The following is a 25944-nucleotide window of genomic DNA, read 5'->3' on the forward strand; positions in this document are numbered from 1 at the left end:
AGAATGATGGTTTCTAGCTTCATCCATGTGCCTACAAAGGACATGAACTCATCCTTTTTTATGGCTGCATAGTACTCCATGGTGTATATGTGCCACATTTTCTTAATCCAGTCTATCATCGTTGGACAGTTGGGTTGGTTCCAAGTCTTTGCTATTGTGAATAGTGCCACAATAAACATACGTGTGGATGTGTATTTATAGCAGCATGATTTATAATCCTTTGGAAAAAACTACCTTAAAGTTCATATGGAACCAAAAAAGAGCCTGCAATGCCAAGTCAATCCTAAGCCAAAAGAACAAAGCTGGAGGCATCACACTACCTGACTTCAAACTATACTACAAGGCTACAGTAAAGAAAACAGCATGGTACTGGTACCAAAACAGAGATATAGACCAATGGAACACAACAGAGCCCTCAGAAATAATGCCGCATACCTACAACTATCTGATCTTTGACAAACCTGACAAAAACAAGCAATGGGGAAAGGATTCCCTATTTAATAAATGGTGCTGGGAAAACTGGCTAGCCATATGCAGAAAGCTGAAACTGGATCCCTTCCTTACACCTTATACAAAAATTAATTCAAGATGGATTAAAGACTTACAAGTTAGATCTAAAACCATAAAAAGCCTAGAAGAAAACCTAGGCAATACCATTCAGGACATAGGCATGGGCAAGGACTTCATGTCTAAAACACGAAAAGCAATGGGAACAAAAGCCAAAATTGACAAATGGGATCCAATTAAACTAAAGAGCTTCTGCACAGCAAAAGAAACCACCATCAGAGTGAACAGGCAACCTACAGAATGGGAGAAAATTTTTGCAACCTACTCATCTGACAAAGGGCTAATATCCAGAATCTACAATGAACTCAAACAAATTTACAAGAAAAAAACAACCCCATCAAAAAGTGGGTGAAGGATATGAACAGACACTTCTCAAAAGAAGACATTTATGCAGCCAAAAAACACATGAAAAAATGCTCATCATCACTGGCCATCAGAGAAATGCAAATCAAAACCACAATGAGATACCATCTCACACCAGTTAGAATGGCAATCACTAAAAAGTCAGGAAACAACAGGTGCTGGAGAGGATGTGGAGAAATAGGAACACTTTTACACTATTGGTGGGACTGTAAACTAGTTCAACCATTGTGGAAGTCAGTGTGGCAATTCATCAGGGATCTAGAACTAGAAATACCATTTGACCCAGCCATCCCATTACTGGATATATACCCAAATAAAAAGTTTTAAGCCACAAATAAATGTATTGTATTCACAGGAAAATAATGATTATATTGATTGGGACCTAGGCAACTAAGAGATGCAAAAAATGCTAATGGAACAGTTTTGGAGGGAAGAGCAGGAGTTCAGCTTTTAAAAGGTTGATTTGGAGATATTTATTGCACATCCAGAGGGAGATGTCAAGCAGGTCATTCAAGGAGTTCAGGAGAGAGGTCCAGCCTAAATAGATATGTTTGAAGATCACTGGCATAAATGGTATTTAAAACCATGAAACAAGATGAGTCTATAGGAGGTAAGATAAATAAACAGGTAAAGAAGATTAAAGCCTGAGTCCTGGGGCAGTCCAACACTAAGAGGTCAAGCAGAATATGAGAAAGAACTTCCAGAGATTTAGAAGGTAAAGCAAGAGTATATCCTTGAGACCTGGTGAAGAACGTACATCAAGTAGATTAACAGATTGGCTGCTTCAAAGGCTGCTAACGTTTTAAGTATCATGAGTACTAAGAATTCACATTGTATTCCATAAGGTGGTGGTCACTCATAATCTTGAAAGTTTCTTGCAAAGTTGATGAAACTGGGCTGGCAATCTGCAGGGATGGGTTTAAGAGAGAATAGGAGAAGATTATTTGCATACAGCAAGTCTAGACAACTCTTTTTTAGCAGTTTTTTTCTTTTTTATACAGGAAAGCAAAGAAATGAGAGCCATAGCTAGGAGTGGAAGTAAGTTGAAGAGGGAGTTTTTCCAAGAAAGGAAAAATAATATATTTGTAAGCCCATGAGAAATATGTGGTAGAGAGAAGTAAAGTGAAATTCAGAGGAGAAGAAAATTACTAGGGTGATGTGCTTGAATATTTGAAGAAGGTGGGCTCCAGGACTAGGGAGTGGAGCAACATTTCATGTTGGTCACAGAACAGAGGGCAGCAGATAGGGCAGGTGAGCAGACAGTGGTGTAGGCCTGTGAAAGTTCCCCACAATGGCCTTGGTTTTCTCAGTGAGAGAGGAAACCAGGACAATGTGTAAGAGTGAGGATGGTGAGGAGGTATAGATATTTGAGGAGACAGGAGAAAAATGTGAGACATCAATGAAGAGAACAAGAGAGTACAAAGGACTAGGGAACTATCAGGCAGCAACAAGGATCCACCTGAGGTTCATGGTCATGTGCGGCCAGTTAACTGTTTCTCTCCAGCCACATTCAGCATCCTAAATGCAGGTATGGAGTAGGTAAAGATCAGGATTTGACCAGTGCTATGGTTCATCCAAGTGAATAGAATATTGCCCTAAAGAGGTAAGTGAAGTGAGGGTGTGTGAAGGTTTTTCTATAGGGTAGACCACAAAATAGAAGCTGGAAAAGGCAAAGGAAGAGAATCTCAAGCACCTGGGGTTAGAGACTGAAAGAGACACTGAGGAACTTTTAGAGTTGAAGTCAGAGAGAGAGGGTTAGAAATTGAAGATTTGTTGTCAGAGAACATAAGCAGGAAACAGATTGTGAATCTGTCAGTTACTAGGAATGACAAAGTCTAGGTTACAACTGTGGAAGTGAGTGGCAGGGCCAGGTGGAGGAGAGAAAATTTGAGCGGAAAAGGTAAAGAACTGAGAGGCCAGGATGTTAGAAACATCCTATGTACAGTTGCATTCACAACTTGGCATACCTCAGAGAAATTGTGGGTTTGGTGCCAGGCCCCTAAAATAAAGCAAATATTACAATACAGCAATTCATGCAATATTTTTTTAGGTTTCTTAGTGCATATAAGTTATGCTTACACTATGCTATAATCTATTAGGTGTGTAACAGTATTATGTATAAAAAAATGTGCAGTGTCCCTGGCCAGAATAACAGCCCCATGGCCCCAACTCCACTGAGCCAGGACTCAAGTTAGCCAACACACGATGTGCATGCAAGCTCTCCTGAGAAACACCCCAGGAAGCCCACTTCCAGCAGCCTCACCAGAATCACCACAACCTCTCACAGCCTAGGACACTGAGAAACTTGCAAACATCTTTAGCGTGGACTACAAGTGAAAAAACAGAACAGGAACTACATTACTATGTCCGGCTAAAACCAAAGTGAATGCATCCCACCCAACCGAAACCCCAAGACCTATCAATACAAATAAGTCTTTCCCTATGAAACATACTCCACAGACTTGGAAGAGGCAACTGTTCCACTAGACGTGTAGGCATCAACCTAGGGACACATCAAACATAAAAATGCAAGAAAACATGACACATCTAAAGAAACACAATAATTCTACAGTAAAAGATCTCAATCGTACTGATGATCAGGGAAATGCAAATCAAAACCACAATGCAATGCCACCTCACTCCTGTAAGAATGGCCATAATCAAAGAATCAAAAAACAGTAGATGTTGACATGGATGTGGCAATCAGGGAACACTTCTACACTGCTGGTGGGAATGTAAACTAGTACAGTGGCTGTGGAAAACAGTGTGGAGATTCCTTAAAGAACTAAAAGCAGAACTACCATTTGATCCAGCAATCCCACTACTGGGTATCAACCCAGAGAAAAAGAAGTCTTTATTTGAAGAAGATACTTGCATACACATGTTTATAGCAGCACAATTCAAAATAGCAGAATCGTGGAACCAACCCAAATGTCCATCAATCAACGAGTGGATAAAGAAACTCTGATATATATGATGGAATACTACTCAGCCATAAAAAGGAATGAATTAACAGAATTTGCTATGGCCTGGATGAGATTAGAGACTATTATTCTAAGTGAAACAACTCAGAAGTTGGTAACCAAACATTGTATGTTCTCATTGATATGTGGGAGCTAAGCTATGAGGATGCAAAGGCATAAGAATGATACCATAGACTTTGGGGACTTGGGAGGAAGAGTTGGAGGGGAGCGAGGGATAAAAGACAACAAATATGGTGCAGTGTATAACTGCTCGGGTGATGGGTCCACCAGCTTCTCACAAATCTCCACTAAAAAACTTACTCATGTAACCAAATACCACCTGTACCCCAATAACTTATGGAAAAATAAAATTTAAAAATATTATATATATATATATAAATTGCCAGAAATAATTCAAAATCATAATCTTAAGAAAACTCAGTAAGATACAAGACAATACAACAGACTAATAAACAGGGAGTCTCAACAACAGACAACACAGGGCAAAAGAAATAATTTATGAACTTAAAGATAAGTTTTTTAAAATAAGTCAGGCAGACAAAAAAAATGAGAAAGAAAAGAATTTAAAAGGATGGAGAAGGCCTACAGGATTTATGGGACACCACTAAGCAAATAGATAGTCACGTTATAGGCATTCCAGAAGGAGAAGAGAAGAAGAAACATGTAGAAAATATATTTAATAAAATAATAGCTGAAAACTCCATAAGTTCTTAGAAGACAGACATTGAGACCTACGAAGCTCAAAGAACACCAAATAGATTCTACTCAAACAGGTCCTTTCCAAGGTGAGTTATAGTCAAACTGTCAAAAGTCTAAGACAACAAATTCTAAAAACAGCATGAGAAAAGCATCAAGTCACATATAAGGGAATCCCATGAGACTAAGAGTAGATTTCTCAACAGAAATTTTACAGGACAGGAGAGTATGGAATGATATATTCAAAGTACCGAAAGAAAAAAAACTGTCAATCAAGAATATTATATTCAGCAAAGCTATCCTTCAGAATTGAAGGATAACTAAAATCTTTCATAGACAAGCAAAAATAGGGAATTGATCACCATTAGACAAACCTTAAGAAAAATGCTCAAGGGCATCTTCCATAGAGAAGTGAAAAAACAATAACCACCATCATGTGAAATTCACCAAGTGTGAAATTATCATCACATTCACCAAATGTGAAATTACAAAATTCACTGGTAAAGGCAATGCACAAAGAAGAAAAAAAAGGAATCAATCCTCATTGCTATAGAAAACCAAGCAATGACAAAAATAATAACAGAGGAAGAATAACAGATATACAAAACAATCAAGAAAACAACCAATACAATGACAGGAGTAAGTTCTCACCTATTAATAATAATTTGAATGTAAATAGATTAAATTCCTCAATTAAAAGTTATAGATTGGCTGAATGGATTAAAAAAATAAGACCTGGCTTGATGTGGTGGCTCACGCCTATCATCTGAGCATTTGGGGAGACCAAGATGGGAGGATCACTTGAGCCTAAGAATTTGAGACCCGCCTAGTAAACACAGTAAGGCTCCATCTCTACAAAGAAATTTTTAAAAAGCTGGGCATGGTGACACATGCCAACACTCTTAGCTAGTGAGGAGGTTGAGGTGGGAGGATCATTTGAGTTCAGGAGTTTGAGGCTGGAGTGAGCTATGGTCATGCCACTGCACTCCAGCCTGGGCAGCAAAGCAAGACCTTGTCTCTAAAAACATACACAAAAAATTAAAAATTAAAATGCAAAACCCTACTCTATGCTGTATACAAGAAACTCACCTTACCTGTAAAGACACCCACAGACTGAAAGTAAAGGGGTGAAAAAAGATATTCCCTTTTGGGAATGGAAACCAAAAGTGAGCAGGAGTAGCTATACTTCCATATATTGCCTGATATAATATCAATAAAACAGACTTTAACCAAAAACAATAGAAAGAGACAAAGAACGTTGTATAATAATAAAGAGACCAATCAATTCACCAAGATAATATAATTGTAAATATATATGCAACCAATACTGGAGCATCTAAATATATAAAGAAAATATTATTAGATCAAAAGGGAGAAATAAACCTCAATACAATAATCATTGAGGATGTCAGTGGGAGCTGACATTAGACAGAATATCAACAAAGAAACGTTGGATTTAAACTGCACCCCAGACCAAATGGGTCTAATAAATATTTATTCACCCAACAGCTGCAGAATACATGTTCTTTTCATCAGTGCATATAACATTCTCAAGGGCTGACCATATGTTAGTACACAAAACAAGTCTCAAAAAATTTTAAAAAACCAAAATCATATTAAATATATTATCTGACCACAATGGAATAAAACTGGAAATAATAAGAATATTCAAAACTATACAAATATACAGAAATTAAACAACATGTTCCTGATCAATGGGTAAAGGAATAAATTAAGCAGGAAATTTAAAAATTATTTGAAACAAATGAAAACAGAAACACAACATATCAAAACCTATGTGACACAGCAAATGCAGTATAAAGACTCAAGTTTATAGCAATAAATGCCCACATCAAAAAAGTAGAAAGATTTCAAATAAATAACCTAATGATGTATCTCAAGAAAATAGAAGAGCAAGAACATACCAAATTCAAAATTAGTAGAAAGAAAAAAATAACAAAGAGTAGAAGTAAGCAAAATTGAGACTAAAAAATACAATCGATCAACAAAAAAATTGTTTTTTAAAAGAATGTAAACAAAATTGACAAACCATTAGCTAGACTAAGAAAAAAAGAGAGAAGGCCTAAATAAATAAAATCAGAAACAAAAAAGATGTCACAATGGATATCACCAAATGCAAAGGCTCATCAGAGACTATTATAAACAACTATATACCAATAAATTTAAAACCTTAGAAGAGATGGACAAATTCCTAGACACATATAACCTACCAAGATTGCATCAAGAAGAAATAGACAACCTGAACAGATCAATTAAAAAGTAACAAGATTGAATCAGTTGTAAAAAGCCTCCCAAAAAAGAAAATCTCAGGATCAGATGATTTCACCACTAAATTCTACCAAACTGTTAAAGAATAGTTAACACCAACTATTCTCAAACTATTCAAAGGAATTGAAGCACAAGGAATTCTTTCTAACTCATTTTGCCAAGCCAGCAATAGCCCTGATAGCAAAACCAGAACAGAAAAATAACAATGAAAAATACAGGCCAATATCCCTGATAAATATAGATGAAAAAATCCTTAACAAACAAAAAAACCCACAACATGTCAAAAAGATAATACACCATGATCAAGTGGGATTTATCTCAAGGATACAGCGATGGTTCAACACATGCAAATCAATAAATGCAACACATCAACAGAATGAAGGGCAAAAACTATAATATATGATTATCTGAATAGATGCAAAGAAAAAATTTAATGAAACCCAACATCCCTTCATGATAAAAACTCTCAATAAATTAGGTATAGAAGGAAAGTGCATCAACAAAATAAAGCCATATATGACCAGCGCACAGCTAACATCATACTGAATGGGAAAAAGCCAAAAGCTTTTTCTCCAAGAACTAGTGCAAGACGAGGGTGTCCACTATCACCACTTTTATTCAACATAGTACTGGAAGTACTAGTAAGAGCAATTAGGCAAGAGAAAGAAAGAAAGGGCATCCAAATAGAAAAGAAAAAGTCAAGTTGTCTCTGCAGATGACATAATCTTATACAGCAAAAAATCAAAATACTCTACCAAAAAGCTCTTAGAACTGATAAACAAATTCAATAAAGTTGCAGTATACAAAATCGACAAGCAAGAATCAATAGCACTGGCTGGGCACAGTGGCTCAATGCCTATGATCCCAGCACTTTGGAAGTACAAGGTGGAAGGATCACTTGAGACCAGGAGTTTGAGACTAGCCTGGGCCACATAGTTGGACCTTGTCTCTATATAAAATTTTAAAAAATTAGCCAGATGTGGTGGCATATGACTATAGTCACAATTATTTGGGAGGCTGAGGCAAGAAGACCACTTAAGCCCAGGAGTTTGAGGCTGCAGTGAGGTATGATCATGCCACTGCACTCTATCCTGGGAAACAGAGTGAGAAACTGTTAAAAAGAAAGAAAGAAAAAAAAAACGATCAGTAGGATTAGTAGGATTACTATGCACAAACAATCAACTATCTGAAAAAGAAATCCAGAAGGCAATCCCATTTACAATGGCTACAAAAAATAAAACAAAATACCTAGTTCCTAGAAATAAATGTAGCCAAGGAGGTGAAAAACCTCTACAAAGTCAACTATAAAACACTGATAAAAAGAAATTGAAGAGAATACAAATGGAAAAATATGTCATGTTCAAGGTTCAAAATAATGAATATAATTAAAATGGCCATACTACCCAAAGCAACCTACAGATTCAATGAAATAATCTCTATCAAAGTAGTAATGACATTCTTCACAAAAATAGAAAACAAAATCCAAAACTATGTATGGAACCACAGAAGACTCCAAACAGCCAAAGCAATCCGGAGCAAAGAGAACAAAGCTGGAGACATCACACTACCAGACTTAAAAATATACTGCAAAGCTGTAATAACCAAAACAGCATAATACTGCCATAAAAACGAACACATAGACAAGTGGAATAGAATAAGGAACCCAGAAATTAATCCACATATGTACAACCAACTGATTTTTGACAAAGGCACCAAGAGCATTCACCGAGAAAAGGATAATCTCTTAAATTATGGTGCTGAGAAAACGATATTCATATGCAGAGGAATGAAACTATACCTCCACTTCTCGCCTTAAACAAAAATCAATTCAAAGTTGATTAAAGATCTAAATGTAAGACACAAAACTAAAAATCTACTAGAGAAAAACATGGGGGAAATACTTTAGGACATTGATCTTGAAAAAGATTTTATGGATAAGACTTCAAAAGCATAGGAAACAAAAGCAAAAATAAGCAAAGGGATTATATCAAACTACAAAGCTTCTCCAAAGCAAAGGAAACAATAAATAATAGAGTGATAAGACAACCTACAGAATGGCAAAAAAATATTTGCAAACTAGTCATCTTACAGGAAATTAATATCCAGAATATAAAATGAAGCCAAACATCTCAACAGAAAAAAAATCCCATTAAAAAGAAAGCAAATGCTCTAAGTAGACATTTCTCAAAAGAAGATAAGTAAATGTTCTGCAAATATATTTATAATGCTCAACATCACTAATCATCAGGAAAATGCAAATCAAAACCACAGTGAGTCTTCATCTCACCCCAGTTAGGATGGCTATTATCAAAAAGACAAAAAATAACAAATGCTGGCAAGGATGTGGAGGAAAGAAAACACTTACACACTGTCGGTGGGAGTGTAAAATAGGACAGCCACTATGGAGAACAGTATGGAGGTTCCTCAAAAAGCTACAAGTAGAACTACCATATCATCCAGCAATCCCACTACTGGGCTACTGGGCATTTGTTCAAAGGAAAAGAAATCAGTGTATTGAAAAGACATCTGACCAGGCACGGTGGCTCACGCCTGTAATCCCAGCACTTTGGGAGGCTGAGGCGGGCAGATCACTTGAAGTCAGAAGACCAGCCTGGACAACATGACAAAACCCCATCTCTACTAAAAATACAAAAATTTGCCGGGCGTGGTGGCAGGCACCTGTAATCCCAGCTACTGGGGAGGCTGAGGCAGGAGAATCACTTGAACCTAGGAGGCAGAGGGTGCAGTGAGCTAGGATCGCGCCACTGCACTCCAGCCTGGCTGATAGAGTCAGACTCTGTCTCAAAAAAAAAAAAGAGAGAGAGAGAAACGCAAAGCCATCTGCACTCCCATGTTTATTGCAGCACTATTCACAACAGCCAAGTGTCCAACATCAGGTTAATGGGTAAAGAAAATGAGGTGTATATATACACCATGAAATACTATTCAGCCATAAAAAAAAAAAAGAATCAAATCCTGTCATTTGTGGAAACATGAATGGAACTGGAGGACATTACATTAGGTGAAATAAGCCAGGAACAGAAAGTTAAACACTGCATGTTCTCACTCCTTTGTGGAAGCTAAAACAAGATGACCTCATACAAATCAAAGTAGAACAGAGGATAATAGAGGCTGGGAAGGGTAGAGAAAGGGAGAGAATTGCTAAAGGATACAAAATTACAGCTAGATGAGAGTAACAAATTCTAGTGTTCTACAGCATTACAGGATGACTATAGTTAACAATAATATGCTGTAGAGCAGAGGTATCCAATCTTTTGGCTTCCTTGGACCATATTGGAAGAAGAATTATCTTGGGCCACACATAAAATACACTAACACTAATGAGAGCTGATGAGAAAAAAAAAAAAATCGCAAAAAAAAAATCTCATAATGTTTTAAGAAAGTTTACGAATTTGACGAATTTGTGTTGGGCCACATTCAAAGCCATTCTGGGCCACATGCAGCCCGTGGGGGCACAGACAAGCTTGTTATAGAGTTCCAAATAGCTAGAAGTATGACACTGAGTGTATCTAACACAAAGAAATGGTAAATGTTTGAAATGATGGACATGCAAATTACCCTGATCTGATCACGGTACACCGTATATATTGAAACATCACTACATACCATAAATATGTATAATTATTATATGTCAACTTAAAAATATAGTATAGCTCTCTTAAACACAGATTTAAAAACAAGAGGTATTACTAGAGACTAAGAGGGTTTCTCATAATGGTATACACTTAGACTAAAATGCACCTTCAAAATATACAAAACGATAGCACAAGATGAAATTAATAAATTGGCCTTCATATACTTCTCCTTCAATAACTGATTAACCAAACTGCAAAAAATCAGTAAAATAATGGAATATTTGGATAACATAATTAACTAACTTCAGCTAATAAACAGATAGGAATCTCTGCAACCAATAACTTTCAAGAAGTTATGGAACATTTGTGAACAATAACTATGTACCAGGCCCCAAAACAAGCATCAACAAATTTCAAATAACTGGAATCATGTAGACCATATTCTTTGGTCACCATGAATTAAAATAGAAAAAAATATTAAAAAGTTCTAGGAAAAAACATAAATAAGTCATAAGTCAAAGAAGAAATTATAATGAAAATGTGAAAAACTTACATGTGAACAATAACAAAAACATTATATAACAAAACTTGTGAAATAAAAACATTGCTGAAGCAATACTTAGAGAAAAATTTATAGTCCTAAATGCATATATAGGAAAGAAGCTAAGCTGTAAGTTAATAAATTAATCATGTAAATGTAAGAGATTAGAGAAAAAAAGAAATAGGGAAGAAACAATAAAGATGAGAACAGAGATTAATAAATAGAAACAATGATAGGATAGAGAAGACAAAGCCAAAAGTTGGTTCTTTGGAAAGTCTGAAAAGAACCAGTAAAAACTCTGGTGAGATTGGCCAAGAGGCAAAGAAGGCACTAAGTCGGGACAGGGTGGTGCAGGAGTCGGGGGTGGGCAGTGGTGGACAGCAGGAAGTGTTCGCTGCCTCTGCAGGCTTCCTTATCCCACTACCTACAAGGGACTTGGGTGTTGCACTCCAATAGGAAATCTCACCTTCAGGTGCTCTTGACTGAACATGCAAAGCACATCCCTCTGCCTCCTTCCACGTACCTCCCATGCATCCCCTGATCCCACTTTTTCTAGCAATATTTCCACCTTTTGGGGAAGCAATTTTAACTATCTTTCAGATTTGTAAAAAATGTTTGGTCTTTTGTTTTTCATTCTCTTTGTTGCTCTCGGATCATTTATAAAAGAGAAGGGGAAAATGTCAGCATTGCATCCCCATCCACCATCAGCAGCAGAGCAGCCTGAGGGAAAAGCAACCCAAGCAGAAAGTGGTTGGTGGCAGGGGCAGTGGGAAGAATATTCATCAGGTACCTGGAACCTGCAAAAGGAAGGATTGAGACCTGGGAGCATGAAGGAGCCTTTAGGTGATCTCAGCAACATTCCAGAGCCAGACTGCAAAATCTGCAGTTCTAGGAGAGGCACCTGACATCCGCTGGACCACAGAGCTGAAAAATTGACTGGTGGGTTTCTAAAAGACTTTGAATAAGGATTAAAACAATTAAAACAGCATTTCTGATTTTTCTTGTAATTAGCTGTAAATGAAAGATACGCATCTCGAACAATACTATTTACATATCATTCTAGTAAATCAAAATCTCTAATGATTAATAAATTGTTTTTCAGAAGAAGCAAAACAACAAAACCATATTCATGAAACACAAACACAAAAGTAGCACCTGCCATATTTTCTGAGGCTGGGGCTACATAGGTAAAATGAAATGATGCTGGAGACAGAGGTTTTCAAGAGGAAGTCAGAAAGAGGTTTCAGGAACAGGAAGCACTGCTTATGTGTCCGGAATCGGTGGGTTCTTGGTCTCACTGACTTCAAGAATGAAGCCGCGGACCCTCGCCGTGAGTGTTACAGCTCTTAAGGTGGCGCGTCTGGAGTTTGTTTCTTCTGATGTTCGGATGTGTTCGGAGCTTCTTCCTTCCGGTGGGTTCATGGTCTCGCTGGCTCAGGAGTGAAGCTGAAGACCTTCGCAGTGAGTGTTACAGCTCTTTCTTTTTTTTTTTTTTTCCCCCGGTCAAAACAATTTTTTTATTTATTTTTATTTTTTAGAAACTGAGGCAATTTATTTAGTAACTTAAAATATTGCAGCTTCAAAAACAAGACTGTAAGACTAAAACATAAAATTGTGTAAAATTTAAACACTGAAATACACTATGACTCATCTTTGGTCAACCAAGAGGTTAATTTCTTTTCTTTTCTTTTTTTTTTTTTTTTTTTGAGACAGAGTTTTGCTGTCGCCCAGGCTGGAGTGCAGTGCAGTGGCACGATCTCGGCTCACTGCAACCTCCGCCTCCCGGGTTCACGCCATTCTCCTGCCTCAGCCTCCCCAGTAGCTGGGACCACAGACACCCGCCACCACGCCCAGCTAATTCCTGCATTTTTAGTAGAAACAGGGTTTCACCATGTTGATTTGGCTGGTCTTGAACTCCTCACCTCAGGTGATCTGCCCACTTAAATTTGACTAAAGGCGATTTTGTGACTTCTTTGTATTGGCCCTGGCAAACCAAGGTTATTCTGGATGGAAGTAGCCTTGAAAAGGTGATATATATATGAACGTATCTGATTTTTTTTCCCCGTATAATTCTTACTTTGTGCATTTGATATTCAGTTGTGTTTGTAATCACGGAAAAATAAAAGCATATATAAAAAAACATATAAAAATATAAGCTATATGTTGGAAATACCCTGGTTTTAGTGCAGATACTTAAAAATGGTACATTATTCTACAAATTTAAATGTACATAAAAATATAGTTTGGTATTCTTTGTTGTACCGTTTATGTTGCAGACTGCTATAATTTCAAGAAGTTATATAAATAAAATGATGCACTTTAAAAAAAAATGAAAGAAAAAAGGCTGGGCTCACACCTGTAATCCCAGCACTTTGGGAGGCCAAAGTGGGCAGATCACCTGAGTGTTACAGCTCTTAAGGCAGCACGTCTGGAGTTGTTCCTTCCTCCCGATGGGCTGTGGGCTCGCTGGCTTCAGGAGTGAAGCTGCAGACCTTCGCGGTGAGTGTTACAGCTTATAAAAGCAGTGTGGACCCAAAGAGTGAGCAATAGCAAGATTTATTGCAAACAGCGAAAGAACAAAACTTCCACAGTGTGGAAAGAGACCCAAACAGGTTGCCACTGCTGGCTCGGGCAGCCTGCTTTTATTGTCTTATCTGGCCCCACCAACATCCTGCTGATTGGTAGAGCCGAGTGGTCTGTTTTGACAGGGCACTGATTGGTGCGTTTACAATCCCTGAGCTAGACACAAAGGTTCTCCACGTCCCCACCAGATTAGCTAGATACAGAGTGTGACACAAAGGTTCTCCAAGGCCCCACCAGAGTAGCTAGATACAGAGTGTCGATTGGTGCATTCACAAACCCTGAGCTAGACACAGGGTGCTGATTGGTGTGTTTACAAACCTTGAGCTAGATACAGAGTGCCAATTGGTGTATTTACAATCCCTGAGCTAGACATAAAGGTTCTCCACGTCCCCGCCAGACTCAGGAGCCCAGCCGGCTTCACCCAGTGGATCCCGCACCAGGGCTGCAGGTGGAGCTGCCTGCCAGTCCTGCGCCCTTCAGCCACACTCCTCAGCCCTTGGGTGGTCAAAGGGACTGGGCACCGTGGAGCAGGGGGTGGCGCTCATCGGGGAGGCTTGGGCGGCACAGGAGCCCACGGAGGGGGTGGGAGTCTCAGGCATGGCGGGCTGCAGGTCCCGAGCCCTGCCCCGCGGGAAGGCAGCTAAGGCCCGGCGAGAAATCGACTGCAGCGCCGGTAGGCTGGCACTGCTGGGGGACCCAGTACACCCTCCGCAGCCGCTGGCCTGGGTGCTAAGCCCCTCATTGCCCGGGGCCGGCAGGGCAGGCCAGCTGCTCCGAGTGCGGGGCCCGCCAAGCCCACGCCCACCCGGAACTCCACCTGGCCCGCAAGCGCTGCCCGCTGGCCCGGTTCCCACTCACGCTTCTCCCTCCACACCTCCCTGCAAGCTGAGGGAGCCGGCTCCGGCCTTGGCCAGCGCAGAAAGGGGCTCCCACAGTGCAGTGGTGGGCTGAAGGGCTCCTCAAGTGCCACCAAAGTGGGAGCCCAGGCAGAGGAGGTGCCCAGAGCGAGCGAGGGCTGTGAGGACTGCCAGCACGATGTCACCTCTCACTTACACATACTGGGATCTCTTCAGGAAACAAACAAACAAACAAACAAAACCATCATGTAAAGAGGCTTGGGTATTTTTCTTTTCTGCAAAAATTTCACCAGAATCCTGCCATCTGGGCTTGCCAGACTAGAAAATGACCCAACACACTTTGAGATAGTTACATTTCACACCAAAAAGAGGGAACCATATTGCAGGACACTGTTATCTGAGCCACCAGGATTCAGTGTCAGAAGATTGAGGCTTTTGGCAAATAGCCACATTAGATCCTGAGGTCATGGGCACCTGTTTTCCAGGCACTCACCCTTCCTGGGGCACACACGTTTTGCATTCTCTTCCCCAGTGTCAGCTCAGTAAGATTAAACTATCAGCCCACAGCATGGATTTGTGTATCCCAGCTGAAGATCACACATCTGTCTCATCAGTGGTATCACACTGTAAATCATAGCCACAAAATGGAATTCCGTATAGTGTTTTTTCTTGCCCCAGATGATGATATATAAATATACACATAAAACTTAACTCATAATTATCTAGGGAAGATAATGATTGAATAAAAAACCAAAAACAATTTTCTGAAAGCTTTTAGGCACACAGTTTCATAAAGTTCTTTTTACTTTCCCTGCGGAAATGAAGAATTCATCCTCAGGGTAAGTTGGAAGTGGGTGAGGTTTCTTTTAGTAAATCATCCAGCCCATCCCCCACCCAAGTCCACCTCTCAGCCATTTCCTCACTAACCCTCTGGTAGTGTCACACTGTTCTGGTCTGCCTGTCACTAGCAATTGATCACATATATTCATTCACATTAGGGTGTTAATATCACAGTGTTGCTTTGGAGTTATCCCAACAAAAGTCTTCTAAATTTTAACAGAAGAGAAGACAAAAAGGAATAACTGTCCAATGGTAGAATCTACACCCTAGGATGGGTGAGACGGGCAGAGCTGGACAGAGGTGCTTTCCTGGTTCTCCCCAATAGGTGTTTACTTCCTCTTGTAGTCTGTCCTCATTAAAGGCACTACTAAATAGCTGACCATTTAAACTCTTACCAGTTTTCCCCAGCTAGGTAATTTTTTTTTTTTTTTTTGAGATGGAGTTTTGCTCTTGTTGCCCAGGCTGGAGTGCAATGGCTCAATCTCGGCTCACTGCAACCTCCGCTTCCTGGGTTCAAGCAATTCTCCTGCCTCAGACTCCTAAGTAGCTGGGATTACAGGCGTGCACCACCACACTCAACTAATTTTTTGTATTTAGTAGAAACGAGGTTTCACCATGTTGGTCAGGCTGGACTCGAACTCCTGACCTCAGGTGATCCACCTGCCTTTGCCTCCCAAAGTGCTGGGATTACAGGCATGAGCCACCGCGCCCGGCCGGTAAATATTTATATAAGGTTTATGATATATTTATGTACAATCATTTATATGATGCAATATTCAAAATGAAAAGGTCAAAAACTTCTGAGCTTTCTAATTGACCTTTAGGGTACTTATATGTACACAAAAATATATACCTATATATTTTCTCCTTTAACATCTTTGTTCTTCCTTCTGTAGTATTATCTCCTTAATGTGACAGATACTATCCATCTACATTGCTATAGAAATTTAAATTAGTATTGTCACTTGGGGGAGTAATTTGGCATCAAATGGTCGAATTCAAAGTTTACATAAAATAAGACCCTGCAATTTCACTTCTAGGCATATATCTTCAAGAGTTTCTTGTACATGTGCATAAATAAATTTCAAGGATGTTTACTGAATGCATCTATGTAATACCCCCCAAAAATTAAAGAAACAATCAAAAGTCTATCATAGAAAAACATATTAATAAAACATGTTATTTCACATGATGGAAAGGTATTTAGTAGTTTAAAATATGAACATGATCTGGGTAAAACAACTTAACTATTCTTTCAAAAACACCAAGTAATAAATGCAAGTTACAGAATGCACAGGAAATAAAAAACAACCTCCATGGATAACTCTATAGTGAAGCTGGCCATGAAGAGCCAATAAATATGCAGATACATTCTGCCTCACCAGTAGAGAAAGGTGAAATAAAAAGCAAGCTTCTGGGGTTCTTCTTTTTGCCCAAGAAACTAGAACTGTTACTGAATAATCATACTTATCAATGGCAAGGCATGGGAATTTGGCATACTCATATACTACTAATAGCAAGATAAATTTATAAACTTTTCTGGAGGGTTATTTGAAAACATATATCAAAAGCTTAAAGTTAACTCTGACAAAGTACTTCATCTCAAGAAAATAATGTCTACAAAGTTGAAGTTAATAAAAGTCTAAACTGCCTAATGTGTTAAAAGAATGGTTTCATTGAACAAATTATGGTACATAGATTAAACAGATTATTTGAAGGATGAAAATAATGACAGAAGAATAAATACTGGCATTAAAGTTGCTGACATGTTAAGTTTTTTAAAGTATCACTTTATTTTTAAAAAATAATATTCATATGGTCCATAATATTCAAGGATACTTGTTACCAGGGAAAAGTCAGTTAAAATGAATCCACTTAAAATATCACAGTAAATAATGGGAAATAAAAAGTTTTTATTAGTATTACATTTTAAGGGAAAAAAACAAGAAGATACATTTTATTTAACATTTTAGCAAATTTTGATATACAACTTTACACTAGTTCTTAGAACCACACTATCCAATACGTGTGGCTACTGAGCACTTGAACTGTGACTAGTCCAGTTGAAATGTATTGTGGGTATAAAATACATTCTAGATTCCAAAGACTTAGTATAGAAAAAAGAATGTCACGCATTCCATTGATGATTTCATATTGATTATATCTTGAAATATATACAAAAGTATATCTGATATACTGAATTAAATACATTATTAAAATTAGTTCCACTATTTTTAAAAACTTTTTAAATGTGCCCATGAGAAGATTTTAAACTACATGTATTCCTAGCATATTTCTTCTGGAAAATGCTCCCTTAAAATAAATCATGTTTTCATATTTGAGGCATAGATTTCCCAGCAAACTTAAGAGCACAAAACATCCTTCAGTGAGCATTTGACATTTTTGACAAGCTCAGAAAGAATAGCACTTTTGAGCAAAATTATTTGAGGATGGGCATCAAAAGGACCTCTCCCTATTTTGTCATTCAACTCATTCTCTTTTGGAGCATGCAGATACTGTCTCTTTTTCGATCCTTACCAGGTTTAAGGCTGTCAGCAATCAATGTGTTGAACAATCAGCAAGTGTTTTCTGCAGATTGTCAACCTAGTTTCATCAATTTCACGAAGTTCTCCATCTTTTGCAAGATTTGCAATTCTACTCTACAATGAATTTGCACTATCATGTCCAATAAAATCCTATATAACTGAGGAACAACTGGCCCATAAAGAAAATGATGCTTAGTAGGCAGACACTCGTTAGTGCTATCTTAAGACATCAGAATGGGGACCTACATATAAGTGGACAATTCATTAATGAATGTTTTCATGTGATGATGTGAAGGCTGTTATCATTATGAAGACTTAATAACTAGTGAGATTCAGAAAATGAATATTTTATAAGGTGTGCATTTATGTATACAATATCAAATGACCTCTGGAAAAATAGATATAAAAATTTCAAAAGCGACTAAGTGGTGGGAATATAGGTGATTTTTACTTTCTTCTTTCTGTTTGTCTATATTTCTATAATTATTATGTTTTATATTAACACATTTAGTTTAATTTAATTTCAATTGCCAGGTCAAATACCACATTCTCCATTAGCCACTCCATTTGGGCCGGCCTCCCCCTAGTGAAGCCTCCTCCTCAGGACTCCAAATCAATGCTCTTTGATAATTTATTACTAACCACATTGTATAATTATGATAATAACTAAAACTTATGTGCCAGGCACTGTTCAGAGTGCTTCATATTTATTAGCCTTTGTAAACTCTTCAGTCAGTCTGATCTTTCTTCAAAACACTGATCCTCAAGTAAGAGAAGAAAGAAAAATACCTATAAGGGGACTTTACTCTCAGGATAGGGTGTCAGTATGATTTGAAAAGGCAAATTCAGGCCGGGCGCGGTGGCTCACGCCTGTAATCCCAGCACTATTGGGAGGCCGAGGTGGGTGGATCATGAGGTCAGGAGATGGAGACCATCCTGGCTAAAATGTTGAAACCCCGTCTCTACTAAAAATACAAAAAAATTAGCTGGGCATGGTGGCCGGCACCTATAGTCCCAGCTACTCGGGAGGCTGAGGCAGGAGAATGGTGTGAACCCAGGAGGTGGAGCTTGCAGTGAGCCGAGATTGCACCACTGCACTCCAGCCTGGACGACTGAGCAAGATTCTGTCACAAAACAAAACAAAAAAACAAACAAACAAAAAGGCAAATTCAATATTAAAATATAATTTTACACTTGAAAATATAACGTTTTCATAATACAAACTTTGGAAGGAAAACAAGATGAATTGATATTATAGCTAATAATTCAACTTTGTTGAAGAGAATATAAAAAAGGAATATGATAAAAATTTAACATAAGCATAATTGAAAAAAAAAAACACTATTAGAATACCAAAAGTATACAATTTCTTAACACGTTAAAGCACATCTACCACAAACCTAAAGTAACCATCATACTCTTGGTGAATATTTAAAAGCATTATCAAAGTCATACCAGACTGGGAGGCCCACTACCACCACTATTACTCTACATTATGCGAGAGGCCCTAGGCAGTGTAATAGTCCAAGGAAAAAATATATAAACAATTTTAAAACAGAAGAAGCAAAACCACCATTACTTGTAGTACCTGTGACTTTCTACAGAATATCCAGAGAATCTACAAACCAACAAAGATGCCAAATAGAAAATTAGAATACAAAAAAAAAAGCCCCCTTACTATATACTGGCAATAACCAATTTTAAAAATGTAGCTAGAGGAGAGATGATCCCATTCACAAGAGCAATAAAACTTTTAAGGACTAATGAAGGGATACTGAGATGTGATATGTATGTGTGTATATATGTATATACACACATACACACACATATATGATGAAATACACCAATAAAAAGGAATGAAGCAATGATACATTCAACAACATAGATAACCTTGGAAACATTACACTAAGTGAAAGAAGCCAGACACAAAATGCCACATACTGTATTATTGTATGATTCCATTTATATGAAATATCCAGAATGGGCAAAAGTATAGACTTAGTAGATTGGTAAGGCTGCCTAGGGCTGGGTGTGTGGCAGCGTGTGTGGAGGGATGAGAACTGAGAAATGACTGCTAATGGGTACAGGGTTTATTTTGCAGGGTTCAAAAATATTCTAAAATTAGATTGTGTTAATGGCTGCATACTCTGCAAATTTACTAAAAACACTGAATTGTAAACTTTCAATGAGTGAATTGTATAGTATGTGACTTGTACCTCAACTGAAAAATGACAATGAAAACCTATAAGGTGCCTAATACAAGTTTCAGACCTTTATGAAGAATATTATAAAGCCTTGTAGAATGACCTAAAAAATAATGTATAGAGATAGGCCATGTCCATGAAAGGAACATATTAATAGTGAAAAGGTAAAAGTCTCCTCTAATTAACCTTTAGATTCAATGTAAATTATAACAAGAATTTTCATAGGAAGGGATAGATCCTAAAATTCATGTTGAAGCCTAAAGCATCAAGAATAGCCAAGACGGTTTTAAGGAAAAAGGGTAAGAAGAGAAGATTTATTATAAAGCTTTAATAATTAAATGAAATGGTATTAGCTCAGGAATCACAAAAAGATGAGTAGAACAGAGAGTCAAGAGACAGATCCAAGGATATAACAGAAATTAGTATATGTCAGAGATGGCAACAAAATAAGTGAGAAAATAGTAAACTATTCATTAAATGATAATGTGGTAAATGGTTTTCAATATTGAAAACAATTATACCCCTGCCTCAACAACACAGATATATAAATTTCAGAGGAGTTCAAAGACCCAACTATGAAAAACAAAATTTTGCCAGTAAAAAAACCAATGGTAATACACAAAAAAGAAAATTGAAAAACTATATTAAAACTATATATTAAAAAGATAATCTCTAAGGGAAATGCAAAGTAAAAGAGCAGTAAAATACATTCCATGCTTCTCAGATTAGCCAAAATCAAAACACCTGATTAATACCAGTCACAGCCAAAGATATGGGAATACAAGGAACTCCAACACAATTCAGTAGGAGGGCAACCTGCCAAACCTAGGAGAGCTAAAATAACAGATGAATGTTGATTTAAGCCTACATATCCTACTACCCAGTTATTCACCTTCTGAGGATATATGCCCAAGACACACTCTTGTATATTTCTACAAGATCTTGTCAAGGATATTCCTTGCAATATATTTAAAAATAGCAAGAGGTAGAAACATCTTTTATCCATCAATATATAAACTGTGGCATATCAAAGGAATGCTAAGCCAAAATGAATCAACTAGATTTACAATGATCAATATATGTATCAACACATGTAAAAAAATGTTAGGTGAAAAAAATCACAAAAATAGATAAGACAGGTGTCCATAACATGGTGTTTTAAACACATAATAAAACTACACACTCTAGTAGGCACACTGAGTCCCAACACTGCAGGTTGAATGGACTTGACCCCAAGTTCTTATCTTTCACTGTCCTTCTTGATTATGACAGAATTTTCTATTTTCAGCAATTCTATACTTACACTTAAATGGCTACATGTAAAGTGCTAGAGTAGGTGCCAGGGAGGACAAAAGAATTATATATAAGACTTCCCTCCACCTCCTGGCCACTGCAGAAGAGTACAACTCAGCTAGGGATGTTGTCTCAGGGACTTGGCTCTTAACCTTCACTCTGGCTTGCATAGTGTGTAAACTTAGAGTGTGTAACTTTCAAGGAGCCGTTCCTTTATCTATAAAATGGGAAAGCCATCCTCCTATTGTGAAGAGTAAATAAATATAATTATAGTGTCCAGCACATGACAAACACTCAACACTCTTGGTGATTATGGGCATGGAAGCCACCAAATGAATACAATCTTCTAAACAGCATCTCAGTCGTGCTGACAATAAAAACAAAAGGTGATGGATGGGAGAAGGGCACCAGTTGGGTCCACTTAGACTTCTCCATATCTGGATACAACATCCCCACATCTCCCGGGTAACTTGGGCATTATCTGTGCGATGTTGGGACATGTCTTCCAGCAATGGTAGCGTCGCTACAGCCAGGCCTATGTATTCTTCCAGGTTCAGCATGGACAGGGCTCTGTGAAAAGAGATACCGGCCTTCGGAATGAGAACTTCTTCCCTCAAACCACTGAAGAGATTCTGGGGTAGGATGAGGCGACCTAAGCTTGCTTCTCAGTTAACCCTCTTTAAAATCACAAGGACACACCACCTTAACTCCATCTTGCTGAGAGAAAGGCAACAGTGTCTCACCTCCAGCTCCCTCCAACAAGCACCTGCCCCCATCCCACAGGCCATCTTCATAAAGAGCTGGGATAGAGTTCTACCCATGGATTTAGTAGTAGGGACCACACAAGGGATCTACTTGCTAGATATGGAAAATAGTAGTTGGAAATCATGTTCGGAGATACTGAGTTGTTGGATTTTTATTCCTGGGATTCCTTTCTGAGAGCTTGGGAAAAGATGGTAGGTATTTCAGTTCTCAAGCCAACCTGGCGCCACCATGTGGCAACAACACCGACAGTTCATAAATCAGTCAGCTTTCAAATTCTGATTCTCCGTCAAATTTTTATCTTTGAGGAATTCAAAATATTTCATTTTTATATATCAAATGAGTATTCATTTTTTCTTCATTCATATTTTAATAGCACATAATTTCATGTTTGCATTACTTTAATTCACCCTATGAAAAAGCTCTTGTGGGAACAAGCCAGCATTGACCAATGTCAGCACTGTTACATCTGGGATCAGGTTTGTTACACCACCAAATAACTAATGATCAAGGTGTGGTGAGACAATCAAGTCATTCTTCACCCAGATTGTAAGGCTAAATTATTCCTTCTATTTTTCTTTACTGGCTTAAGCATAACTACTCTTGGTTTGCATTTATTAAAAAGGAGGTAGAAAATCATCAAGAAGTCTCATTTTAGCTTGGGAACTAAAATGATAAAATAATATTAATAAAAATAAAACTAACCTGATAAAACTAAGCAGGATGATGGCTACCCTTGGAGGATAGTGCCTGTAGGTAGGGGTAATGGGAAGATTGGAAATATTCTGGGTCTTAGTCAGGGCACTGGTTACACAGGTGTGCTCAGTTGTGACAATCTACTGAGTGTATCCTTCAGAACTGCATTATTTTCTGGAATTATACTTCAATAGACTGTTAAATTCACCAAGGTCTGATCAGTCATCTCCCTTTAACTTGGCTTTCCGACAAGAGTCTGTGCATACACAATAATAATTCGAAGGCAAAATCAGGAGGAAGCCTTGTTTTCTACGGGATATTTTTCAGCCATCGGGAATCCCTCTGGGCAGGGAGGAAGGAGACAGGACAATCTATGCTACTGCTAGTTTAAATGACTGAGCTGAGTATGGCTAACACTTCACTTTCTCAAAAGTGAACAAATTCTGCAGCCAGATAACTCTCCCTTCTCCCACCATACACACAGACAAACGAAACCCAGACCACACAGAACACTGCGCCACCAAGAGATACACACCATCTCTACAGAGACACACTTTAACTCCTCAGAGACAACACACACACACAGCCTCCCCCCACTCTCCAGAAACAGTCCCACAGACACAGCTTCTGGCCCACAGAGACAGCTCGCAGATGGAGGTAGTGGTGGGTAATTAGGAGAGATGCAGCTGCCGATGGCCAGGCAAAGGAACGTGAGCAGAAAGATGGAAAGCAGTATCTTCAAAGTCTTGGCAAACTAAATTTCTCTTAAAAGACTTTGAAATCTGCAAATAGGGTCCCAGATATTGCTGTAAATTTTTTAGAATTACCTCCATTTCCACCCATAGCCCCAGATGCCTTGAACCATCTTCCTTCGACTTTTAAATAAAACCCCAGTGCATTTTCACATTTATCATATCCTCTGAACTCCAACTTCCTTGGGAAGATTGAAAGGCGGCGGGGATTATTCCATTTTATAAATGAAAAAGTTCAGGTTCAAAGATGCTGGTCAGTCATCACAAAACTAAGTAGTGATCTCATGGCTGAGCTTCAGAGTTGGGGTGGGGGAGGCTGAGTTGAAGGGACAAGGTGATAATGGCAAGAGAGGCTAGGTGACCCTCTCCCCAGCCCAGAGCTCTGAGAAGCGCCCACAATACCACAGGCGACCCCACTGGAGCCACTTCAAAGGACCTGGAGTAAAAGAATCACACCCGATATCATTTGCATACCCCAAGACTGGCCAGCCCCCAGTCTCAGTCTTCCTCCCCTGAGAAAGTGTCAAGAAAATCAACAAACCAAGATCATGGTCGGGGAGATGGAGAGCATGGAAATGAAGCCAGACTCAAGGCATTTTCTAGGAGCGGATAGGAGCCAACGTTAGCGAACCAAGCCCACAGCGTACTCGCTTCTCTTAGGAAGTCCCTAGGCCCAAACCGGTGTGTGCATTTAAGAGTTTTGGGATACGTACTTATCCTTGGGGAAGGTGCTTATTTGGAAAAACAAAAGAGGAGCAGGACGGATATAAGAACAAATTCCCCTACCCTGCCAAGACGTCAGTAAATTAAGGAACAATTAGGGGAGCAAGTGCTCCAAAAAGCGGCAGGTCTTGGGGTTCCCACCACTGAATCTTTCCGCTCCACGCGTCCATCAGGAAGATCCTCCGCCGTTACCTCCAGATCTATGTACAGCCCCCTGGGATTGGCTCCCCACCTCTTCAAGTCTGGCGGCTGCGGCGGAAAGGGAGTATGAGGATGAACCCGGGATGAAGCTGAAGTGACAGCCCCGCCAACAGCGCTCCCTCCCCAGGCAGCCCGCGGGCGAAGGCCAGACGCAATCCACCTGTGTTCTAACTCAGCACCAGCTGTGACCTTGAGAGAGTCCCTAATTAGCCCCGTTTTACAGAAATTAAGAGTTTGAGTCAGGTCCGCCGCGCTGGGCTGCTTGCGGGGCGCTTACCAGATGGTTTGAGGCGTCCCGCCGGTGCGCCCGCAGCACAGTAGGTACGCGGTGAACCGCAGCCCAAGCGCTACGTGGCCATCCGGAATCGGAAAACGCGAGGGAAACGCAGAGGCGAGCTCCCGCCCCAGCAGCGAGAGAAAGAGGCGATTCTGACTCCGCGATGATCCCTGAGCAAGTTCATGTACCCGCGCCCCTCGCCCCTCCGCAGAGGCTGACTGGCCGCGCCTAGGGTTCCTGGCTCCGGACGCGCACAGGGTGCGGGGGAGCGTGAGAGACACCTCCACACCTTCACACACCCACCCCCGAAGTTGCGGCAACGTTGAGGGGAAAGTGGCGCAAAGCTGCCAGAGGGGAGAAGAAGGAGGCGGACGGTACTCACACGGGGTGGCCAGCCTGAAGCAGCTCCGCGACCGGGGTCATCGATGGCGGCCGGGCTCAGGCCACCGCGCCTCAGTACGCCCAGGGCACCTGCCCCAAAGCGCCGCGTGGATTAGAGGCTGCCGGCGGCGAGGAAGGGGCGCGGGTCAGTCTGCGCGCTAAAGCTGGGCTGCAGCACCGCGGGGGCTCGGCTGCCAGAACCGCAGCCGCAGCGGGAGCCGGAGAACCGACAGGAGGCGGGAGCGCGGCGGCGTCGGCAGCAGCGGCTGCGAGGGAGGCGCCCGCGCCGCAGGCAGCCAGGGCCAGCCTGGCCGCAGCCACCACCGACACCTGCTGGCCCGGCCGACAGCCAATCAGAGGCGCCCGGAGCGGGGGAGCGTGCGGAGGCGGGGCGAGGGCGCGTGTAGGGCGCCCGGCGGGGAGGGGCAGCCCGCGATCGCGCCTGCGCCGGGGCAGGGGGTGCCCGCCGGGCCGGTTCCTCCAGAGCACCTCGGGCGCGCGGGCGGCACGCGCCAGGAGGGGCGGGGCGCACCGGGAAGAGGCGGGGCAGGGCTGCGCGCGCCCGGGGCGGGGACCCGCGCCCCTCCCGGGGCTCTTCCCTGCGGCGCAGTGCAGTATTGGGGCCGCGGTTCCGGAGCCCCTAGGTGCGACTCCAGGTCCTTCCCCAATTCTAAGTCAGGCTTTTCCTGTCCCCTGCCTCTGAGTCCTAGGGGCCCGGACCCTCAGTGACCGTAGAGTGATGGGTCACCAGAATCCGGGGCCTGCCTGAATCTAAGACATGGTGTGGCGCTCC

The 25944-nt window shown here is 40.2% G+C and overlaps 1 protein-coding gene across 2 annotated transcripts in view; it reads right to left on the bottom strand.

Annotated features, from left to right (window-relative positions):
* MYRIP (myosin VIIA and Rab interacting protein) overlaps nucleotides 1-25587 on the bottom strand; it is a 475698-nt gene extending 450111 nt beyond the window's left edge. For both annotated transcript variants that reach the window (XM_058441971.1, XM_032161998.2), the window contains exon 1: nucleotides 25153-25587. The gene's annotated coding sequence lies outside the window, so the exon portion shown is untranslated. The remainder of the gene's footprint in view (nucleotides 1-25152) is intronic.
* Nucleotides 25588-25944: the final 357 nt, after the last annotated feature.

This window comes from Hylobates moloch, unplaced genomic scaffold, assembly GCF_009828535.3.
Source record: "Hylobates moloch isolate HMO894 unplaced genomic scaffold, HMol_V3 SCAFFOLD_8, whole genome shotgun sequence".
Lineage (NCBI taxonomy): Eukaryota > Metazoa > Chordata > Mammalia > Primates > Hylobatidae > Hylobates > Hylobates moloch.